This window comes from Giraffa tippelskirchi, chromosome 9, assembly GCF_054371585.1.
Source record: "Giraffa tippelskirchi isolate mGirTip1 chromosome 9, T2T-mGirTip1v1.2.pri, whole genome shotgun sequence".
Taxonomy (NCBI): Eukaryota; Metazoa; Chordata; class Mammalia; order Artiodactyla; family Giraffidae; genus Giraffa; species Giraffa tippelskirchi.
The window spans coordinates 33,509,662-33,532,776 of record NC_137283.1 but is presented as its reverse complement, the minus strand read 5'-3'; the positions used below and the strand labels follow the sequence as shown (position 1 = coordinate 33,532,776).

Genomic DNA, 23,115 nt, shown 5'->3' with positions numbered 1-23,115 from the left:
AGCTAAGACATGGAAGCAACCTAGATGTCTATTGACAGATGAATGGATAAAGAAGTTGTGGTATACATATACAATGGAGTATTACTCAGCCATTAAAAAGAACACATTAGAGTCAGTTCTAGTGAGGTGAATGAACCTAGAGTCTATGATACAGAGTGAAGTAAGTCAGAAAGAGAAAAACAAATATTGCATATAAACGCATATATATGGATATGGAAAGATGGTACTGATGAACCTATACACGGGGCTAGTGAACAGACTTGTGGACACAGTGGGGGAAGGGGAGGGTGGGCCAAATTGAGAGAGTAGTGTGAAAATATACACATTACCATATATAAAATAGATAGCCAATGGGAATTTTCTGTATGATGGAGGGAACTCAAACCTGGTGCTCTGACAACCTAAAGGGATGGGATGGGGGGGGATGGGATGGGAGGTGGGAGGGAAGTTCAAGCGTGAGGGGACATATGCATACCTGTGACTGATTCATGTTGATGTATGGCAGAAACCAACACAATATTATAAAGCAATTATCCTTCAATTAAAAATAAATCAATTAAAAAAAGAAATGGGGTGGTCAAAAGAGGGAAATGGAGTCAAAAGATGGGAGGAATAACAAGATACTTGTAATGATGGAAATATTCTTGTACAAAATGGGAAGAACCAATAATGTACTAAGGGAAGGAAAGAAATGTGGAGAATTGAATTCAAGAATTCAGATATTTTTGAATAGGCAAGAGGTGATGGAGTCTCGTGGACAAATGGAGAGGATGGTCTTACCCAGGACCACGGAGCCTTAAATAAGCTGAAAAGCAGACTAAATGGCAAAGAAGCAAATAGCTCTGGCGGTGGGAATCTGTGGATATTCTATTCTAGGAGCTTCTCTGCCTTAGTGAAATAGGAGGCAAGATCACTGAGAAAGAGAATACAGGTAGAGGGGTCAGAGGCTCAGTGAGCCATGAGAAGGTATGAAAAAATCATCTATGAGAATGGAAATGAGAGACATGGAGTAAAATGATCAGGGAACATACATGTCTACTTGAGGTTAGAGGGCATGGACGAAAGTGGGCATGGCTGTATGTATCTCTTTAGTCAAATTCCTGGGCTTAGCTGCAGCTGGGTCCAGTACTGGACATCATCAGAACTCAAGCTTTGCTGGAAGACCCTTACAAAGCAGTGAAGGGGCAGGGGAACTTGAGATTATACGCTAAACAGTAATTAGAACAAAAGGCCATGACGTGTAAGCCAGGCAGTAAGGGACGTGAAGACAGACAGGGGTGAGAGGCAGTGAGAAAGGTGGTGTGGCATCAGTGCAATAAGTCCCAGGGTTTGGGATTTCTTGAATTTGAGAGCTACAGGGAATGAGCCAGGAGGCCTGACTGGGCACTCAAGTTGTTGAATACTAGGCTGGGGACCATGGCAGTCAGCAATTGAGAGAGTATGGAAGAGGGAGGTCTGGCACTCCAGCAGATCTTGTTGTCTAAGTCTAAGTCGCTTCAGTCGTGTCTGACTCTGTGCGACCCCATAGACGGCAGCCCACCAGGCTCTGCCGTCCCTGGGATTCTCCAGGCAAGAATATTGGAGTGGGTTGCCATTTCCTTCTCCAGTGCATGAAAGGGAAAAGTGAAAGTGAAGTCGCTCAGTCGTGTCTGACTCTTAGCAACCCCATGGACCGTAGCCTACCAGGCTCCTTCATCCATGGGATTTTCCAGGCAAGAGTACTGGAGTGGGGTGCCATTGTCTTCTCCTTGTTGAATGTTGAATAAAAGCAAAATCACTGGAGGTGATCTAATTCAAGACCTAAGAGGCCAGGATAATGGAAATACCATTTATGAAAACAGTATGAAAATTACCAAAAATTATAATGGGAAGCATCCCAAAGAAAAAGAAATGCAAAAAGGCAAAATGGTTGTCTGAGAGGGCCTTACAAATAGCTGTGAAAAGAAGAGAAGTGAAAGCAAAGGAGAAAAGGAAAGATATATCCATCTGAATGCAGAGTTCCAGAGAATAGCAAGGAGAGATAAGAAAGCCTTCCTCAGTGATCTGTGCAAAGAAATAGAGAAAAACAATAGAATGGGAAAGACTAGAGATCTCTTCAAGAAAATTAGAGATACCAAGTGAACAATTCATGTAAAGATAAGCACAATCAAGGACAGAAATGGTATGGACCTAACAGAAGCAGAAGATATTAAGAAAAGGTGGCAAGAATACACAGAAGAACTATATTAAAAGGATCTCATGACCCAGATAACCACGACGGTGAGATCACTCACCTAGAGCCAGACATCCTGGAATGTGAAGTCAAGTTGGCCTTAGGAAGCATCACTACGAACAAAGCTAGTGGAGGTGACGGAATTTCAGTTGGGCTATTTCAAATCCCAAGAGATGATGCTGTGAAAGTGCTGCACTCAATATGCCAGCAAATTTGGAAAACTCAGCAGTGGCCACAGGACTGGAAAAGGTCAGTTTTCATTTCAATCCCAAAGAAAGGCAATGCCAAAGATTGTTCAAACTACCGCACAATTGCACTCATCTCACACACTAGCAAAGTAATACTCAAAATTCTCCAAGCTAGGATTCAACAGTACATGAGCCAAGAACTTCCAGATGTTCAAGCTGGATTTAGAAAAGGCAGAGGAGCCAGAGATCAAATTGTCAACATCCAATGAATCATAGAAAACAGCAAAAAGAATTCCAGAAAAACATCTATTTCTGCTTTACTGACTACACCAAAGCCTTTGACTATGTAGATCACAACAAACTGTGGAAAATTCTTCAAGAGATGGGAATACCAGACCACCTGACCTGCCTCCTGAGAAATCTGTATGCAGGTCAAGAAGCAACAGTTGAACTGGACATGGAACAACGGACTGGTTTAAAATTGGCAAAGGAGTACATTAAGGCTGTATATTGTCATCCTGCTTATTTAACTTATGTGCAGATTGCATCATGCAAAATGCCGGGTTGGATGAAGCACAAGCTGGAATCAAGAAGGAATCAAGGAAGGGTATGGGAGAATCTAAAATCATGAGTTTCAGAGCTGTAGGGATTTGGGGGAGAAAGGAAGGAGAATGAATGGTCTGGAAGTGGCAACTAGGATCAAGAAAAACATCTACCCCACCTCCTGACTAAGAAATGTAAGAGGTGTGAGAGAGAAACAAACAAACAAACAAACAAGCATCAACCATTAACTTTCCCTGGAATCATGATAAACATAATTTGGCTAGACAGTCATCAATACCAGAGGTCAACAAACTTTCCTAGTAAAGGGCAAGAGAGCAATACTTTGTCAGCCATAGAGTCCTTCTTGCAAATAGTCTACTGGGTCATTGCAGCTCAAAAGTAGCTGTATATGATGCATAAATGAATAAGTATTACTATAGTTCAATAAAACTGTATTTACACATACAGGCTGCAGGCCAGATTAGGCCTATAGATAGAAATCCATTAACTTCTGACAAAAACTGCTGAAAAAAAGTCCAGCTAGGGGAAGGTCTAGTGAAGAAAAACAGGACATGTTTATATAAAGGCCAAAGATTAAAAAGGACTTAAAATTAGGATCTGATTACAAGTAGAGCACCCATGTACAGTTGTGAAAGTTGCACACTGCACAACTCCCTGCACAATAGAGCACTATTCACATAAACATCAATGTCAATGACTACCCCAGACATTGTGCAGGGCATAATCTGAATGTTTACACACGACAGTCCTAGTTGTGAGAACAGTAACTGCAAGGATTTTACTGTAATGAAATGATTGACAGGACATGCCAACTTGAGTTACTTTCACCACTATTTCTAGAAAAACGATAACTACTTTTTTTGAGCATCTGGTGAGCACCAGGCACAATACAAGGGGATATATAAATATTATCCTATACAAAGCTCCAGAAACCCTGTAAGTTATATATTTTCCGTTTTTTAACTTTGAGATTCAGAAAAGCTAAGCAATCTGCCCAAAGTACCCAGCTAGTTAATATCTAAACCAAGGTTTACCTCATCTTCAATTCCTTCTATACCTCTCTCCCCTCATATTAATTACGAGGTTAAGGATGACCTAGTAAAGCATATGGGCTTCCCAAGTGGCTCAGTGGTAAAGAATCCACCTGCCAATGCAGGAGAAGAGGGTTCAATCCATGGGCTGGGAAGATCCTCTGGAGGAGGAAATGGCAACTCACTCCAGTATTCTTACCTGGGGAATCCCATGGACAGAGGAGCCTGGCGGGCTGCAGTCCATGGGGTCGCACGGAGTCAAACATGACTGAGCACAGCGCAGCAGCAGCAAGAAAGCATGTATTAAGAAAGTTTCTTCTGGAGACCTAATTAAAAATAATTACATACCTTAAAAGAGACTGAAAATATGGCAGGCACGCCAACAAGGAAGACCATTTTTATTATATCAATGTCTTTATGGATTTGGATTCTGTTCAGAAAAGCTCAAACTGAAAAGGTAGTTGCTGGCAAAATCCATCAACCCATAATTAACATATGACAATTATTCTAATAGCCTTAAACAACATTACTATGTTTTTAATTGTAGAGCAATTTGCCAATATCATTAATTGGCGATTCATATTTTAAACACATAAAAGACAATGGGCCTTTATTTCCTTTGAGGCAACTGAACACATTTAATTGAATTTTTAAAATAGGTTTTCTTCTTTTCTCTGACCACAGGACCCCCTTCAGATGGCTCTGATTGCAGTTTCTGTTGGCCAAAGTGTATTTTCTCTGGGTAACATAATCTTACTCTAGCACTTTAATGCATTTTCCTAACAATTCACTTAGACCAGATCCTTGTTTCTCTCTAGACACCCTGAGCAGGGCTCCTGTTGACTTCAAAGGGAAAAGAGTAGGTGCAAGGGAAACTGGGAATCTGGTTCCTGGTTCAAAAAACCCTCCACACACTATAAAATCTTGCTGGTGTCTTCCTGTGTGTTACGGGCAAATTAATATATGTGAGTGAAGCCTTTGTATGAAACCACACTGGCGACTTGTGAACTTGCTGGAAAGCCCAGCAGCTCATGGAAAACAAAGTTTAGTGGACCCAGTTCCCATACAGACCCCCGGTTTGCTCATGGGGAGGGAGGAAGAAGAGTAAGAACTGCCTCAAAGGGCAGAAAGGCAGTAAAGACAGTCACTGATTCCCCCCATATTCTCTTTCTCTCTTTCTCTCCATTCCTTCAACAAACATTCATGGGCCACCATGGGCCAAACCCTGGGCTATGTTCATCGCTTAAGCATTACCCCTTCACCCCAACTGTAGCAGTCACTTTCCTCGGGAATGGGAAAAAGAGGTGATATGTTTTAACTCTGCAGCTCAGGAAGTCTGACACAGCCTCTCAGGTTGCAAAGTCTTTTCTCCCACTAGGCTTCAGCCCCATCAGGGGGATGCTGCTTCTCTGCGTGAGCATTCGTGGAGAAGAGCAGGAGGAACAAGACAGCTTTCCTTCGTCCCTTATTCCACCCCCACCCCCACCCCCAAAACCACCGCCACCATTGCCACCGCCTGCACTAGGCTGGGAAAACGTAATGATGGCCTGGAGATATCTGAAGGAAACTGGAAGACGAAACTTTTACCAAGGTCAAACTCCTCATAGCTGTTCGTGTGACTGTTACACAGAGCCGCAGGAAGCAAGGCAAGTTCACATGTTGACAGGGGTTTCTGGCCTGGCCTTGATTTTCAGACTTCTGGGCACTCTCTTCCCAAGAACATCTCCTCCTCCAAACATGGCTCTTTGCTCTTGCCCTTGTGAGGGGAAGCTCAAATCTGATTGGATATTTGCTGGTGAACCTCAGTGCACCAGTCAAATCAGAACCTCTTGACATGGAGCTGGGCATCAGGACATGTTTTATTTTCCCAGGTAGCTAGGAGAGACTTTAATGTGTAGCTAGGTTTGTGAGCCACTGCCCTAGCAGAGATCCTGTCCCTCCACCAGGTCACAGGGCAGAATGGGAGTGGCGGTGCAGGTTCCAAAGCTTGAATTAGTAAGTCTAGACCAGAGCTTGCAAATTAGAAGCCCACCCACAGGCTCGATCCGGCCAGCAGATGTATTTTGTTTGGCCTGTATGGAGGTTTAAAAAAAGGAAAAAAACTGAATTACTTGCCAACATTTATTAATGGGAATGTATTGCATAAAAATCTGGATCTCTGGCTTCATTTTGAAAATAGGATTCTCTGGCCATTCTCAGTCTGCATTCCTGTGTGACCGTAATTTGCTGGAGAGGAGGGGCCGTCCTCACCACTCCCTAAGGCCTCAGTCATTTACCTTCCTGGCCCTGGTGACTGACTAAAGGGGGAGGGTGGTGGGGGGGAAGCCCTGTCTCCCTTTGTAATATCTCCCCTGGGAAGTACAATACAAGGACTGCCATTCACAAGGGTGATGACAAACCCACAGAGATTCTTGGATTTACAGAGAATTAAGGACAAGAACTCTTTTTGTATACACAACTTAATCTGCATAGGCCCCTGGTGGTGCTGTTCAGCCACTCAGTCATGTCTGACTCTTTGTAACCTCATGGACTGCACCACGCCAGGCTCCCCTGTCCTTCACTATCTCCCTGAGTTTGCTCGGATTCATGTCCATTGCGTCGGTGATGCCCCCTTCTCCCTTTGCCTACAATGGAAGAGTACTTAATATTATTTTCACAGAGTGGGGTTGGTTTGAAGCTCACTCCATCTCCACCCTTACCTCCACTTCCATTTCTTCGTTTAATCTCGGACTTGGACTTGTATAGAAAAAAAAAGAAAATCCCATCCCCGGACTTCCAACCCATTCAGTGATACACAGTTACTGTTTAGCAATGCCCTGGGCCAGGCCAGGTGGCCCCGCACCTGTCTTCCTGGGGTGGTGTATTTCTCAACATGTGGTTCAGCTTGTGGCAGATTCCTGGGCCCCACCCTGGACTCACTGAATCAAATCTCTAGGGGTGGGGTCAGGAATCCACACTTGTCGAGTGACGTTTTTACTCAAGAAGAATCTCAGCAGCAGCTCATGGCAGCACTTATCAAGCACTTTCTTTGTACTATCTCACTGAATCTTCACAGAAATCCTTAAGCTGGGCAGTAATAGCCCCACTTGATCAGTGAGGAAACTGCAGCACAGAGAAGTTAAGCAATCTGCTCAAGGTCACACAGTCAGTAAGTAGCAGAGCCAGGATTCTGATCTAATTTTTAGTTGAGAAACCATTGCTCTGAGTTTTGAAAAGGAGGCAGGAGGAAGGTTCATAAGCTCCCAGACCAAGCAGGAGAATGGGGTAGATGTTCATTTACGGCTAGAAAGCATTGCCTTGTTTTCAGAACTTGCAAATGTTTGGGGTAGAGACTAGACGAAAGCATGTTACTTGTAACGCATGGAAGTGTGTGGTTAGATGACAAACACACAGTGTCCACAGGATCTGGTCTTGGCCCTTCTGATGTCATCTTTGCATCTTATTCCCAGTTTCCCTGCTGTCCCCTGAGTTTTTGTACTGGGACTCAGCATGTGTAGGTCCTTTGTCCAAAAGTTCTTTTCTTAGACCAAAGTCAAAGCACGCTTTCTCCTTAGTTCACCTTTTAGGCTTTAGGCACCATCAGTTCTCTGTTGTAACTACTCAGTTCTGCCAGTGTAGCATGCAAGTAGCCACAGATGGTATAGAAGTGAACGGACGTGGATTTGTTTGGATAAACTTTTGTGAACTCAGAAATCTGAATTGCCTGTGACTTTTCTGTGCCACACAATATCCTCTACTTTAAATTTGTTTTGCCCATTTAAAAATGAAAAACCTATCCTTAGCTGGCGGGCCGCACAAAAGTTGGTATCAGGTAGGTTGTGGCCACGGGCCATCCTCTCTCCGCCTTAGATTTCTCATGGGTATGCTTTCTTGTCCTCAAGCTCAGTGCACTTCTCAGAGGCCTTCCCGGTGCCTCCAGCTCAAGTTGCCCCCCCGCTTTCATATCTCTCCCATCACCTTTTAAAACAACTCTATAATGCTTAGTACTATTTTAAGGTTTTCTTATTCTTACATTAGTTTATCTGCTCATTTAGGGTCTCCCTCTGCTAGAATACCCGTTCCATGAGGACAGAGAGCTGGTCTGTGCTCTTCATTGATTCTTCACTGTGTAAACAGCTCCCATTGGCCTCAGATATTCATAGAGTAAGAACCAGGATAAACCACAAGACAAAACCCTCCAGTAGTATAAAGCACAGCTCCTTCAACTGATTTCTTGCAAATCTTTCCTTATGCCAAGCTCAGGGGCTACAGAGATAAAAAATATCACCCAGCCACTGGCCCAGAGGAGTGGTAAGTCACAGAAAACAAAAAACCAACGACAACCTAATTTCTCTTATCTAAAATAGAATAGAGTTTCCTAAATACCAAGGCTGGCTATAATTGATTAATGCCTATAATTCTTGGACTTAGGCACACTAATTTTTCAGAAAGCAAACATTTCATCTTGGGTTAAACTAAGCATTCCCACGTTTTCTTATGAAAAGGTTAAACAACTAGGGCTCATGATTTTCTCTAATGTATAATTAAGACAGTAGCAGCTCTTAAATGCCATGCTTCGTGAGGGTGTGAAGGAAATGGACTTATGGCACACACATGAGAGAACAAACCTGTGCTGTGAGCAGGGCCATAGGGCCCTCTGATCACAGGAGAATGTTCCCCTGAGGCTCTGAGAGTCAGCCAAGTGGCGCACATGGGCAGACACTGTGATGTTCATATATTCAAGGGATGTTTTCCTTAAGTCACAATCTTTCAATCTTAAACAGTGATGTTTTCATCCCACTAAGGACCCTTGGGAGGGGCTTCTGTCTTCCCAATTGCAGATTGAAAGTTGGATGCGAGTTTTAGCATCTCCAGGTGAGTAGCCCAGTGACGACTTAACATGTGATGGCCATCATGTCCCAGGTACTGTCAGGCTCTTGTGGACTTCACCACACCAGATTCTCAGGCTGAAGGGAGTTTTGTAAGGAAAAATTCTACCCCAGAGGCCTGAAGCTGAGGCTGCATGCTGGATGCTGTGTTCCCTGAGCATCTATTTCGTTGACAAAGTCCCAAAGGGCCCTGTGGGTATGAGGGGAAAGGCATCGATGTCTAAATGCAGGATTCCAAAGTTAAAATCTGCTATCTCTTCTACAGAGACCCCTGTAGCAGTAACTTGAAGCACTGACCATGTTTTACTCATCACATTAATTATAAGCCATTGATTCAAGGATCACCCTGGTTTCTTAGGACCTAGATCTTTAACGAAGCTTCTATTGAGCATTTACTACATACAAAGAACTACTTTGACAGATGAGTGGAGTGAGTGGGAAGGTAACACAAGGATGAAGACAGCAGGGCCTTCCCAGGTTGGAATTCTCAACTGATTGGAAGAGTTCACGTGTTGTATAATATAATTAGGTGTTTAGATACTTAGAACTGGAAACTGAATGTAAGTTTCATCATCATTGGATTCTTGCTGGGGACCAATGGCTATTGCTCACTGAGAACATAATTTGTTTTACTTTGTCTAATTCTTAGAGGCAATCAATAAAGCAGGTTTTCTTTTTGGCCCATTTTATAGATGAGGCCATAAAGGATCAGAGATGTAAAGAAACAGGCACTAGTTCACACAGATGGTAAATATCTAAGCTGAGGATCAAACTGGGCTCTGGTAAAGCCCCTCTAGTGAAAGTCGCTCAGTCACGTCCAACTCTTTGCAACCCCAGAGACTATACAATCCATGCAATTCTACAGGCCAGAATACTGGAGTGGGTAGCCTTTCCCATCTCCAGGGGATCTTCCCAACCTAGGGATCAAACCCAGGTCTTCCGCATTGTAGGCGGATTCTTTACCAGCTAAGCCACCAGGAAAGCCCAAGAATACTGGAGTCTATCCCTTCTCCAGCGGATCTTCCTGACCCAGGAATAGAACTGGGGTCTCCTACATCACAGATTGATTCTTTACCAACTGAGCTATCAGGGAAGCCCCTCTACCTGATCACTAAACCCATTTTGAGAGTGCCCTACTGGGTTGGCCTAACTCTGAGGTAAGGATAAAGGTCTTTATTCACTGTGATCTTCTTCTCTAACTCCACCCTGCAGTCTTTCTTCCAAGTGCTGTGATTTTACCAATAGAGATTCATTCCTTTGGGGGAAATCTAGGTCTCATGGTAAAATGTCAACACCCCCTCAGAGGAATTATCCTTTATGAACTGCTCATTCTCATATTGATAAGGGAAGCATAGAAGTAATGCGCTGGGAGTTAGGCACGGTTTAGAGACTGGCCTTCAGAGGAGTCCCTCACGAGGCCTGCAGTTTGGGGTTCCTGGCACATCTGGCCATAGGATAGGGGAGGAGAGTGAATAGAAATGAGCCCTTCTCTTCTCTGCCCTGGGCTTCAGGCCACTGCCAATATGCCCTCTTCTTCTTCCTGGCACCCAGCAATGCTACATTTGTCTGCTTCCCTTAGAACAGGTGCGGTCTCACCGAGTTCAGACAAAGATGGGAAAGCGTGGTCCCCTAAGCAAGTCAGTGCCTGGACCACTACCCTCCTCCCCTTCCAATGAACTATGATATGAGCGAGGAATGAACGTAATGTATGCGGCCACTGAACTCTGGGGACTGTCCATCACAGCACACTGTTTACTGTCCATCACAGCACACTGTTTACTGTATTACATTCTCTGTAAGCACCCTACCATCTTGCCCTTTTAACCTGCTAACCCTCAGCTATGGACTCACACATCATGTGGAAATAAGTGCCTATTTATTCAGAGTTGCCTACAACAAGGTGCACTGGGTGGGATAGCATCCCCCTCAAATTCACGTCCATCCCAGAACCTCAGAGGGTCATCTTATTTGGAAACAAAGTCATTGCAGATGTAATCTGTCAAGATGAGGTCATACTGGAGTAGTGTTAGTAGCTCAGTCGTGTCTGACTCTTTGTGACCCCATGGACTGTAGCCCGCCAGGCTCCTCTGTCCATGGGATTCTTCAGACAAGAATACTGGAGTGGGTTGCCATTTTCTCCCCCAGGGGATCTTCCCAAGCCAGGGATCGAACCTGGGTCTTCTGCATTGCAGGCAGATTCTTTACCATCTGAGCCACCAGGGAAGCCACTGGAGTAGGGTGGGGCCTTAATCCAATACAACTGGTGTCCATAAGAGAAGATGAGAAGAGACACACAGGAAGACTACCATGTAAAGATGGGGACAAGATTAGAGTGATCTAATCCATGAACAGATGAAGGAGCAGCAAGCATTACCAGCAACAACAGAAGCTAAGAGGAGGCATGAAATAGATTCTGCCCTAGACCTTTGGGCGAGAGCGTGGCCCTACTGATTTAGGACTATAAGCCTCCAGAAATATGAGAGGACAAGTTTCTGGAGTTATAAGCCACTGACCTGTCATGGGTTGTGGCAGCCCTAGAAAAGTAATACACAAAGGAATCAGCCACTATCACTTGCATTTGGCAAAGACTCAAAGGCTCTCAGGAAAGAGGGAAATTTTTTAGAGTGAGGAAAGGGAAAGGCTTTAGGTGTGCCCTGACGGGAGGCTATTGGCATAGGAGAGGTGGGGGCTGTTTAATTAGAAATGGTGCAGTTTATGTGGTTTGAAAGCATACTTGGCTTTCTCTGGTTACTCCTGAGCTGGGAGTGGGGGCAAAAAACATAGATGTAGGCTGCCACTGACTGAGTCCTAACCATCCTGAGCTGATGACTACAGAGGTTGTGTTTTGGCTTCCTGAACTGGTCATGAAATTAAGGGACTTTGATTAGGCTTACTAGGGTGGTTGCTGCAGAGGTGGCTCAGGATTCTGTTGACACACACGGTCTTTCCATTTACATATTCAGTCTCTAAGGTGAAACCCTTTTGGGCCAGCATCCTCTAAGAAGACATCACTGATTCCCAGCCGAGTGCAGAGTCCCTGGAGTACCTCCACTGATGTCCCTAATCCTCGTGTCTCTTCTGAATCTTTCATCATTTCCTGCCTTCTTCCTCTTCCTCCTCTCTCTCTCTCCCCTCCTCTCTTCTCTCTTTCCCTCCTCTTCTTTATCATCACATCTTTGTTTCCTCTTTATTCCTGGAAAGTAAGTTCTTAAGGGAAAGTATCCTAAGAAACCACAAAACATAATAAAAATGATAATAATAGCTAACATTTACTGAATCCTATGTTCCAGAAATGTACATTTTCCATTGAATCCTTTCAACAATAGTGTTAGACATTATTACCACTGGTTTGCCAATGAGGGAAAAGCTCAGAGCAATTAGGCAGTTGAAGTGCTCTTTTTCCAGCCTATGAAAAAGATCTTTCTCCTTTTTATCCCTCTCATTGCCTTCTAATAATTTTCCTCTTTATAAAATTATAATTTCCATCTTAATATGATGATTATCTTATTACTAGTATTACATGTGTTTTCAAAATTTCTGTGAAACCTTTTCAATGTTCTTCTAACAAAAGAGAAAGGTCCTATTTTGTCTTGAAAATAATAATGGTTAAAATGGGAAGGGTTGCTGCTAAATTCATTTTGGAAGGAAAATTGTATATTTAAGCAAAGAATTTTAATTTCTAAAAGCTGATACAATGTAACCTCGGAGCAGAGAGCTGATAAAAAACAGTTTTACAGCAAGCACTTGATTTGGTCATTACAGCTTTACATTGTGATTGAATCAGCAAAACAAACTATTAGGCAGCATTGAAAATCGATGTGAAATGGGTTTCTGTGTGACTTGCCTATGCACAAGTTGGAGTTTGACAGAAAGCAGGTGCTTCATTGGAATCCAATTAGAAAGATTGGTTCAATACAACCCCAAACTGATTACCCATAATTCATGTCACAAATACTATCGTCATGCCCACGGTCTGCCCTCTAAAGAACACGGTCATCTATGTATCACACGGTCATTTTCAAAATCTTTAGGTGGCTTAAAACAAACAGTTCTAGCCCCGTCCCTCCAGCCTCCCGTCCCCGCTTTCCCTCCCATCCCAATCTTTTCTTACTCATTGGAATGGATGTAAAATTAGGTATGGTTACATTTGGCAAGAAGAATCTGCTAAACATATTTATTCATTATGGACTAAGATATGTGCTAGACACCATATGCTGTACTTAGTCACTCAGTCGTGTCCATCTCTTTGTGACCCCATGGACTGTAGCCAGACTCCTCTGTCCATGGGGATTCTCCAGGCAAGAATACTGGGGTGGGTTGCCATGCCTTCCTCCAGGGGGTCTTCCCAACCCAGGGATCGAACCCAGGTCTTCCGCACTGTAGGTGAATTCTTTACCATTTAAGCCACCAGGGAAGCCCATGGCAGCCACTAAATGGACCACCCTGCAAACTCATAGTCTTCGAGAGATCAGGTACGAAACAAAGTAACTAGAAAATGATTTATTTCAAAGAGGTCCTCAGGTTCTTCTGACATTCCTTTCATAGACAAGTGGAGGTCTTGACTCCAGTGTGTGACTGCTTTGGGTGATAAAGTAAGACAGAGGAGATGCTTGGCCAGGGCCAGACCTGCCTTTGTAGGGATGAGGAGTTTTCCTTTTGGTCTACTGGATCCCTGGACTACCATGTCAACATATGAACTACACTATGGTCCCCATGCTGTGAGGATGCCCAAGCTGGGAATGTGAAGAAGCTCTGTGGAAAAACTGAGCCAGAGACATACCCAAGTAAACTTAGCCAAGTTTTCAGAAATCATCGAGCAAACACGTGCCATTCCTGCTATGCCTTGACCAAGTTTTTCACCTAGAGATTCTTGAAATTGAACAGCAAATTGTAGTTTTTTTTTCTTTTTTTTTTTGCAAATTGTAGTTTTAAGTCATTAAGTTTTGGCATACTTTCCTATGTTGCAATAGAGAAGCAGAAATGCTTAGTGTTAACACAAAGGGATACATGAGAAACACGAGAGACCAGAAGAAAAATCTTTTCCTAACCTTCATGATGGTGGGAGGAAGCAGGGAAGGCTTCAAGAAAGTAGTGACATTTGAGATGAGTTTGGGAAACTTTGAGGATTAGGAAATTCAGAGACGAGAAGCTAAGAACAATCCAGGCAGAGAAAAAAATGCAGGTAAAGGTACAGGAGGTGAGAAAGTATCTGATGTGTGGGGAACATGGAGTGGTCCATTGTGGAAACAAACAAAAAAAAGGCTGCAAGAGAGATTTGTTGGGATATGAAAAAAAGAAAGGCTGATATCAAATATCACATCACCAAAGGCCTTAATGCCAGGGTGAGGAGGTAGATTCAATTAAAGAGACAAGGAAAAGCTATCCATTATTTTGAATAAAGAACTGATGGTTATAACCCTGTGCCTTAAAGGAACTTACTCCAGTGGGACTGGAGGTAGGAGTTAATAAAAAGAAGGAGGCCAGGTATGAAGGTCCAGCAGACAGAGAACTGGGGGTCCACCCTGATATCTCTTTGGGGTAGAGGTGGGGTACTAGAAGCTATGGACTAGCAGGAAGAGTCATGGCCCCCAGAAATACGCATGCACTAATCACTAGACTCTATGAATATGCTACCTTATGTGGCAAAAGGAACTTTGCAGATGTGATTAATGGTAAAGACATTGAGATGGGAAGGTTATCCAGGATTATCCAGATGGGCCCAATTTAGTCACATGCATCCTTAAAATGAAGAGCCTTTCCCAGTTGTGGTCACGCAGAGATATGCCCATGGATGAAGGGTCAGAGAAATGCGATGTGACAAGAATTTGACCAGCCATTGCTCTGAAGGGGGCCATGAACCAAGGAACAAAGCACCTTTAGAAGCTGTGAGGGGCCATTAGCTTTCAGACGGCAAAAAATCTGTAACCTCAGTTCTGAAACTGCAAAGAACTGAATTTGGCCAACAACGCAAAGAGCAGGGACACAAATCCGCCCCAAGAAACTCCAGAGAGGAACGCAGCCCTGCTGACACCTTAATTTTAGCCTTGTGAGAGCCACAGCAGACTTATACATTCCAGAACTGTAAAAGAATACATTTGTGCTGTTTAATCTGCTAAGTTTGTGGCACTCTTTTATAGCAATAGTAGAAAATAAGTACAGATCTCAATGAGTGAGTGATATTGACTGAGCACCAGGAGCTGAAGACCTCTCACAAGCTTCATCTCCCTTTTGGCTACAGTTCTATCCCCTGCTACGGGAAAACACTGGCTCCCGGTCCTGATGGGGTCTCTACCCACCGAGGTGATTTTGAAGAAGGCAGCCAACCTCTCTAAGCTTTAGTTTCCTCCTCTGTCAAATGAGGAGACCGAGCAAGAACAGTTGCTCCCAACTTAATTATTATTATTTTTACCATGACAGGCTTCATAGAGAATGTTCCCATCCACCAGGCAAGGATGGACATAATCTAAGTTGGAAGAAATTTCCAAGGTTCTAGAGATAACAGTCTTTCTTTGCCCTATCAAGAAATCATCTCAGAATATAAGTGATGTCTTGAGAGAATAACCTCAGATTTACTCCAGTTTACTGAGCTTTAAGGTAGGACATGGCAGTTTATGTACGTGTTCTCATTTTACAACAGAAGCACAGAATTTCATTAGTATAACACAAGACAAGAAACTGATCATATATTATAAATATCAGCAGTGAATTACTACTGCTAGTGTTACATTACTAATAGTAGTAGAAACACTGGATTAGATGTTGGCTACACTCTTCCTAGTACTGACATTGAACAGCTTTAGAATCTGAAGAATGGCCTGAATTAGTCGAGGGTGAACCACTTACAGTTAAGAAAGCAGGTGGATAGAGAAGGGAAAAACAAAGTTTTCTAACCCTTAAAAAAAAATTCAGTCTCTACATACCCTCTGCTTTCCCATCAGACCAAACAACCTGAACACATCCTTAACATGGTAATATATTATTAGACTTATAATTATTTCATTAGAAAATGATACCCAAATGCAATCTTCAGTTTGTAGAGGGAGCACAGGCTGAGATCGTCCAGCAATTCTTAATGAATTTCCTACTGAACAAGAAAGTGAAAAAATGGTAGAAAGGAACCCAGCAATATCGACAACGCAGGCCTGAGTTGCAGTCTACTTAATGTTTCATGGTGAACAGCTGTACCAGGAAAAATTCTAAATCTGAACATTTCAATATTTTCAAGGCAATTCAATTTGAGTTAGGCATCCTGACAGAGCATCTCAATCCCTAGAAAAAGAGACGAGCAGTTGCTGGAGGAGGGAAGCCCTTATGTTGGGGACAGTGTAAAAGTGTGGCTACGGTGCTGGGTCCTAGGGTCAGACATCCCTGTGAATACATCTTACTTCTGTCACTTACTATGAATCTGACATCAGGTAAGATATTTATTTCTCTCAACTTCAGTAACCTTACCTGCAAGATGAGAATGACAGCACTTTCTTCATATTCTGAGGGTTTAGACTGATGCCTGGTAGATATGAAGGACTCACCATCAGCTCTCACTCTTGTTAATAAGACCACAGATACCTCAAGAAGAAAGCTGACAATGGACTAGGTTGTTTCTTATATTAATTAATATAAGGCTATGCATTATATTCATAAAATTCCTTGCCTGCCTTGTAAAATATTAGGGCACTTCTGCATAAAATTCCAAACCCTGCATCTATGCTCCTAATTCAGTTCAGTTCAGTTGCTCAGTCGTGTCAGACTCTTTGTGACCCCATGAATCGCAGCACGCCAGGCCTCCCTGTCCATCACCAACTCCTGGAGTTTACCAAAACTCATGTCCATCGAGTCAGTGATGCCATCCAGCCATCTCATCCTCTGTCATCCCCTTCTCCTCCTGCCCCTAATCCTTCTCAGCATCAAGGTCTTTTCCAGTGAGTCAACTCTTCACATCAGGTGGCTGAAGTATTGGAGTTTTAGCTTCACCATCAGTCCTTCCAATGAACATCAAGCACTGATCTTCTTTAGGATGGACTGGCTGGATCTCCTTGAAGTCCAAGGGACTCTCAAGGAGTCTTCTCCAACACCACAGTTCAAAAGCATCAATTCTTTGGCGCTCAGCTTTCTTCACCGTTCAACTCTCACATCCATACACGACTACTAGAAAAACCATAGCCTTGACTAGATGGACCTTTGTTGACAAAGTAATAATGTCTCTGCTTTTTAATATGCTATCCAGGTTGGTCATAACTTTCCTTCCAAGGAGTAAGCGTCTTTCAATTTCATGGCTGTAATCACCATCTGCAGTGATTTTGGAGCCCAGAAAAATAAAGCCTGCCACTGTTTCCACTGTTTCCCCATCTATTTCCCATGAAGTGAGGGACCAGATGCCACGATCTTAGTTTTCTGAATGTTGAGCTTGAAGCCAACTTTTTCACTCTCCTGTTTCACTTTCATCAAGAGGCTTTTTAGTTCCTCTTCACTTTCTGCCATAAGGGTGGTGTCATCTGCATATCTTTTTGGAATTCTTCACAGCCTGCTTTTCATGTCATTTCCATTGTTAAATATTAATTTTTGGAAAATTTGAATTAAGCAGGCTTTTTGAGGACAGGATGACATAGGGCACTCCTGGCCCCATCCTCAGAGCAAGGGATGTGTGAATCGTTTTCACCGCCCTGCACCCTGGCTCTTTTTCTGTCTTAAAAGTGGTCCTGTTACAGAAAGTAGGTCGGTTGCCAGGGGTCAGGGGGAGGAGGGAATGGGGAATGACTGCTAATGAGTACTAGGATTCTTTTGGGGTGATGAATCCTGCGGAATTAGATAGTAGTGACAGTTGCACAACTTTGAAAATGTACTAAAAAATACTTAACTGTACACTTTAACAGGGGTACTTTTATGGTATGCGAATTACAGCTCAATCAAAAAAAAAATAAAAGGTTTTTTTTTTCTTCTTGACCACACTTCCTCTCCTTCTGTCAAACTCATATCTGTCCTGTGAGACTCAATTTAGATACCTTCTTCTCCCCCAAAGTTTTTATATGCATGGCCTATAGTTACTGTGGGCTTCCCTGGTGGCTTGCCGGTAAAGAAATTGCCTGTCAACGCAGAAGACGTGGGCTCGATCCCTGGATTGGTAAGATCTCCTGGAGAAGGAAATGGCAACCCATTTTTTTCCCCAGTATTTTTGCCTGGGAAATCCCACGGCCAGAGGAGCCTGGTGGGCTACAGTCCTGTGTGTGTGCTCAGTCGCTAAGTTGTGTCTGACTCTCTGCAACCTCATGGACACGACTTAGCGACTGACTAAACAACAGTAGTCACCATAGTTCTTTCTGTTCTGATTTAAATACTGGTTTGAATGAGGGGAGGGGGTTAAGAAAAAGAAACCCTTTGGGAGACCTTGCTCAACTGTCTGTGAAACTTGGAATTTAACATTTCTTCCTTTCTCCTTCTTCCCTTGATCTGAGCATCGGAGGTAAATCCTGGTTTGACTTCAGTAAAACAGATTCCCAAAAGTGTGATTTTTCTGCTGTGACTTTTCCCACAGTTTTCCCTGGAGCTTCTAAATTTAAAAAAAAGAGAGAAAAAGGGACTCTCTGTTTTCCAGTTGGAGGCACTGCGTTTTAAAGATTGGGGACAGATGAGTTTGACAGCTAAGTGTAGTCCAAGTCTTATCTTTTTTATTACCTTACGCTGGAAAAGATGACTTTGTCTCATCAAAGCCTGTAACTTTGAGAAAAATCTGAATCCACAAATGCCCATCTGAAGGGCCATGCTTTAATAAAGATTTCAGCAGATGTTGACTCTTTAAAAGATTAACTGGGAGCTTTGATAGTTGAATTCAGCAGCCTGTTCACTGCCTCCTGAGAGGAGAAAACCAACTCCACTACTTCTACTTATCTGTTCCTATCTTGTCTGTGCTAATGGTCTGTTATCTTTTTCTTTGAAAGGGTACAGTAACCCCACTCATGAAAGAGGTTCATGGAAACAGTGATTAACTTTAATGGTGCAACTAAGATAAGGCAGGATTCTCCCTAACCTCTTTTACTCTAGTGAAGAAAGCCCTAGCCAAACCTTGATCTCCTTGAAGAGTACCTGTTACATGAAGGGAGGACTGTTTAGCAGTCGGACGGTGGATGGAGTTGAAGGAGGTAAGTAGTAGGCCAGGCTGTTCACTCTTCCTTTCACGCTAGGAATTTTCTAGTGCTTCTCAAACTGTACAGTATACACAGAGCACCTGGACACTTTGTTAAAATGCAGATCCCAGTTCAACAGAACTGAGTAGAGCCTGAGATCCTGCATTTCTAACAAGTTTCCCCCTGATGTTGATGCTGCTGGTCCAGGAATCACACTGAGTAACAAGGAATAGGTCTGATTTCCTAAGGATCTTGAAAACAGATTCAAAAGAAGTTTCATAAAGTTGACACGTTGAGATTCTTTTTTGCTGGCCCTAGTTAAATACTAAAGGTGACAATAATTACAATGATGATGACTGACATTGACGGAAGGCTTAGTATACAAAGGGCAAGTCTAGCCTACCTATAACTGTCCCCATCTTATTAATATAAAAGGACCTTCTGGGGTTTGGAGACACTAAAGTTGCCTGAGATCACTTTAGCTAGTAAGATGCAGAGCAGTAAATTCACATGCTACCTGGCTTTACAGATGGGCTCTTAAATATGACTGCCTCTCATCTTCCACTGTCATATTTTAGGTTCAGTGAAGCTGAGCAAAACTTGACCTTTATCTCCAAAAAAGGAGCATTTTCATTGTGCTATAGGAGTGAGTCACTGGGGGAAAGTTATCCATGAAATCAGATGGAAAGTATAGAGAGACAGAGAGAAAAACTCACCCAATAATGGCCTGAAGACGTAGGCTGCACTGACAGCAAAAAGTTTCAGCCAGTGACTTACTTTTTATCCTGCAAACAGATACTAGATTAGAAGACTGTTGCCATCGTAAATTTGGGGCTCATTCAAAATTGGTACAGAAGTAAGAAAAATGTATCTGTTATATATGCTTTAGTCGCTTAGTTGTGCCCAATTCTTCTTGACCCCATGGACTGTAGCCCGCCAGACTCCTCTGTCCATGGGGATTCTCCAGGCAAGAATACTGCAGTGGGTTGCCATTTCCCCTTCCAATCTATTATATACTTTTACATGAAAATTATCTTCCTTGAACAAAGAAGAAAATGCTTAGAAAGGATACCATAAGTACAATGGATAAAAGAAAATATTTGACAAATTGGGTTTCATCAAAATTAAAAATGTATATACTTCAAAATATTTGCAAATGAAGTGACCAACAAGGGCTTAATTTTCAAAATATACAAATAGTTCATATAACTCAGTAACAAAAAAACAATAAAAAAATGGGCAGAAGACCTACCTAAATAGGTATTTCTCCACAGATGGCCAATAGGAACAGGAAAAGATGCTCATCATTGCTAATTATTAGAGAACTGCAAATCAAAACTACAATGAGGCACCACCTCACACTGGTATGAATGGACATAATTTAAAAGCCTACAAAATGTTGGAGAGGGTGTAGAGAAAAGGGAACCCTCTTACACTGTTGGTGGGAATGTAAATTGGTAGAGCCACTATGGAAAACAGTATAGAGGTTCCTCAAAAAACCTGAAAATTTTGTTGCCATATGATCCAGCAATCCCATTCCTGGGCATATATCCAGGAAAAACTATAATTTGAAAAGATACATGTACTCCTATGTTCATAGCAGCACTATTTACAATAGCCAAGACATGGAAAACAACTTAAATGTTCATTGACAGATGAACAGATACAGACAATAATGGTATGTATATACAATGGAATATTACTTAGCCATAAAAAAGAAATGAAATAATGCCATTTGCAGGAACATGGATGGATCCAGAGGTTATTACATGAAGTGAAGTAAGTCAGAAAAAGAAAGACAAAGATCATATGATATCATTTGCATGTCGAGTTTAAAATATGACACAAAATGAACATATCTAAGAAAGAAAAACAGATTCACAGACAACAGAACAGACTTGTGATTGCCAAGAGGGAGGGGAGTGGGTGAGAGAAGGATTGGGAGTTTGGGATTAGCAGATGCAAAATATTATATATAGGATGGATAAACAACAAGGTCCTACTGTATAGCACAGGGAACTATATTCAATATCCTGAGATAAATCAGAATGGAAAAGAACATGAAAAAGAATATACTGAATCACTTTGCTCTACAGCTGAAATTAACACATTGCAACTCACCTATACTTCAATAAAAAATTTTAAATGTATATGTTTCAAACAGCACAAATAAGAAAGAATAGACAGAAAGAACATTTGAAAATCATCTGATAAAGGACTTGGATTCTTACAGCTCAGTAATAACCCAATTAAATAATGACCAAATGATCTGAATACACATTTCACCAAAGAAGATATATGGATGACAAACAAGCACATGAAAAGAGGTTAACATCATTAGGCATTAGAGTAAAGCAAATTAAAACCACAGTGAAACACCACTTCACACTAACTAGAGTGGCTGTAATAAAAAAAAGACAGACAATTACCAGCATTGACAAGGAACTGGGGAAATTCCCATGTATTACAGGTGGGGCTGTAAAATGGCTCAATCGCTCTGGAAAACAGTATCCTTTAATATCTTTCTAAAACAAAATGCACGTATATTTATACATTGGGTTTCCCTAGTGGCTCAGTGGTAAAGAATCCACCTGTAATGCATGAGATGCGGGTTTGATCCCTGGGTCAGGAAGATCCATGGAGCAGGAAATGGCAACCCACTCCAGTATTCTTGCCTAGGAAGTCTGACAGACAGAGGAGCCTGATGGGCTACAGTCAATGGAGTCACAAAAGTCAGACATGACTTAGTGACTGAACAACAACAACAACATTTATACATGTTGCACTTGCCAATTTCCCTTCTTTTCCTTTTTTCTTTCCCATACTATTTTTATATAGAATGTGTTATGGTGGTTAACTCTGCAATCAAATCCAAAGGTTTCATGATACTGAGATGTAGTGCCATGGACTTAGCGAAATGGTCATGATCCAGAAGTCCTGGACTTTGAGCTGGGGGTGCAGGAGCTGAAGAAACCATACGTTGCTTTCCTCTGGGAAGTGGATGAGCATGTTTGTGGCTCTACAGGATTTGGTTGCACAATGTTAGCTGGAATATTAAAACAAAACAAAACAAAACTGTGGTAAGGCATGCTGGACAGCTACGGGAGTAAACCAAAGTAGACACTGTTGCTGTCTAGCAGCTAATTCTCTTCCTGTTTAGGGGACTCACCACTTGCATGTGATCCGTCTCCTATGATGGAAGCCAGAGAGCCATGACAGATCGTCCCTCTCTCTTCCTCCCTCTGGATCCCAGAGTGGGAACATATAAACCAGGAGCAGACACTCAGCGACGTCTGCCCAGGGTTTTGAATCTTGGTTGAGCATCACAAGAGGATTAGTAAGGTTCATTCATGGTGATGGTGCATTCATGTCTGAGAGGTACTGCGTGCTCCGCCTGGCTCATTTTGGTCCCATCATTCCCCTTGCTCCTCTACTTCTTCCAGGTCTCTCCTCCATGTCATTTAGGGAAGAGATCACCTCAACTGAAACAGCTCCCTTATCTGCCTGTCATTCTTTCTTCTCTCACTCTATTTTTCCACATGGCACACATCACTATCTAGAATTATATAGTTAGTTTTAACTGGTTGATTTTTTTTTTTGTACTGTATTAAAAATGTATTCTCCACAAGGATATAAACAGTCTGTCTCATTCTCTCACTTCATTTCCAGGGCTCAGAATAGTGCCCAGTACATGCAACTGTTCAGTATACTTTTGTTAAATGAATAAAAAACCAAAAATTAGCCCAGGGCCTGGCAGGCCAATAAAAACCTGTTAAGCTGCAATGAATTAGTATTACTTCTTTATCAGGCTTACTTGGGTGGAAAACAATCCTGAGTGACACAAAGGTGAAATAACAATCTGAGAGTTCAATCCCAGCTGTGTCTTGATGCCTGTGCTAAGTTATGAAGTTATTTATCTATGAAGTTATTATGTGACTATGTTATGAAGCATGAACATCTGGCTGTGCAAATGTTAATTTAAAACGGCATCTGCCTGCATGTCTCAACACAGTATCTGCCAGCTTGTGCTCAAATATTTACGAAAACTAAGAAAAAGATAGAAACCAGCCTCAACAGAGGATCAAATGCTGAGTACTAGAGAAATCTTCATCAATGTAAGTCAAATGGTACTGT

At 42.3% G+C, this 23,115-nt stretch overlaps 1 protein-coding gene and 1 non-coding gene across 3 annotated transcripts in view; both read right to left on the bottom strand.

Moving 5' to 3' along the window:
* The window catches only part of LRIG1 (leucine rich repeats and immunoglobulin like domains 1), a 539,770-nt gene that overhangs the window by 124,858 nt on the left and 391,797 nt on the right, over positions 1-23,115 (bottom strand). The gene's annotated exons all lie outside the window — the stretch shown is intronic.
* TRNAC-GCA (transfer RNA cysteine (anticodon GCA)) lies at positions 11,015-11,086 on the bottom strand. Its single transcript has one exon. It is a non-coding gene; the product is annotated as a tRNA-Cys (tRNA).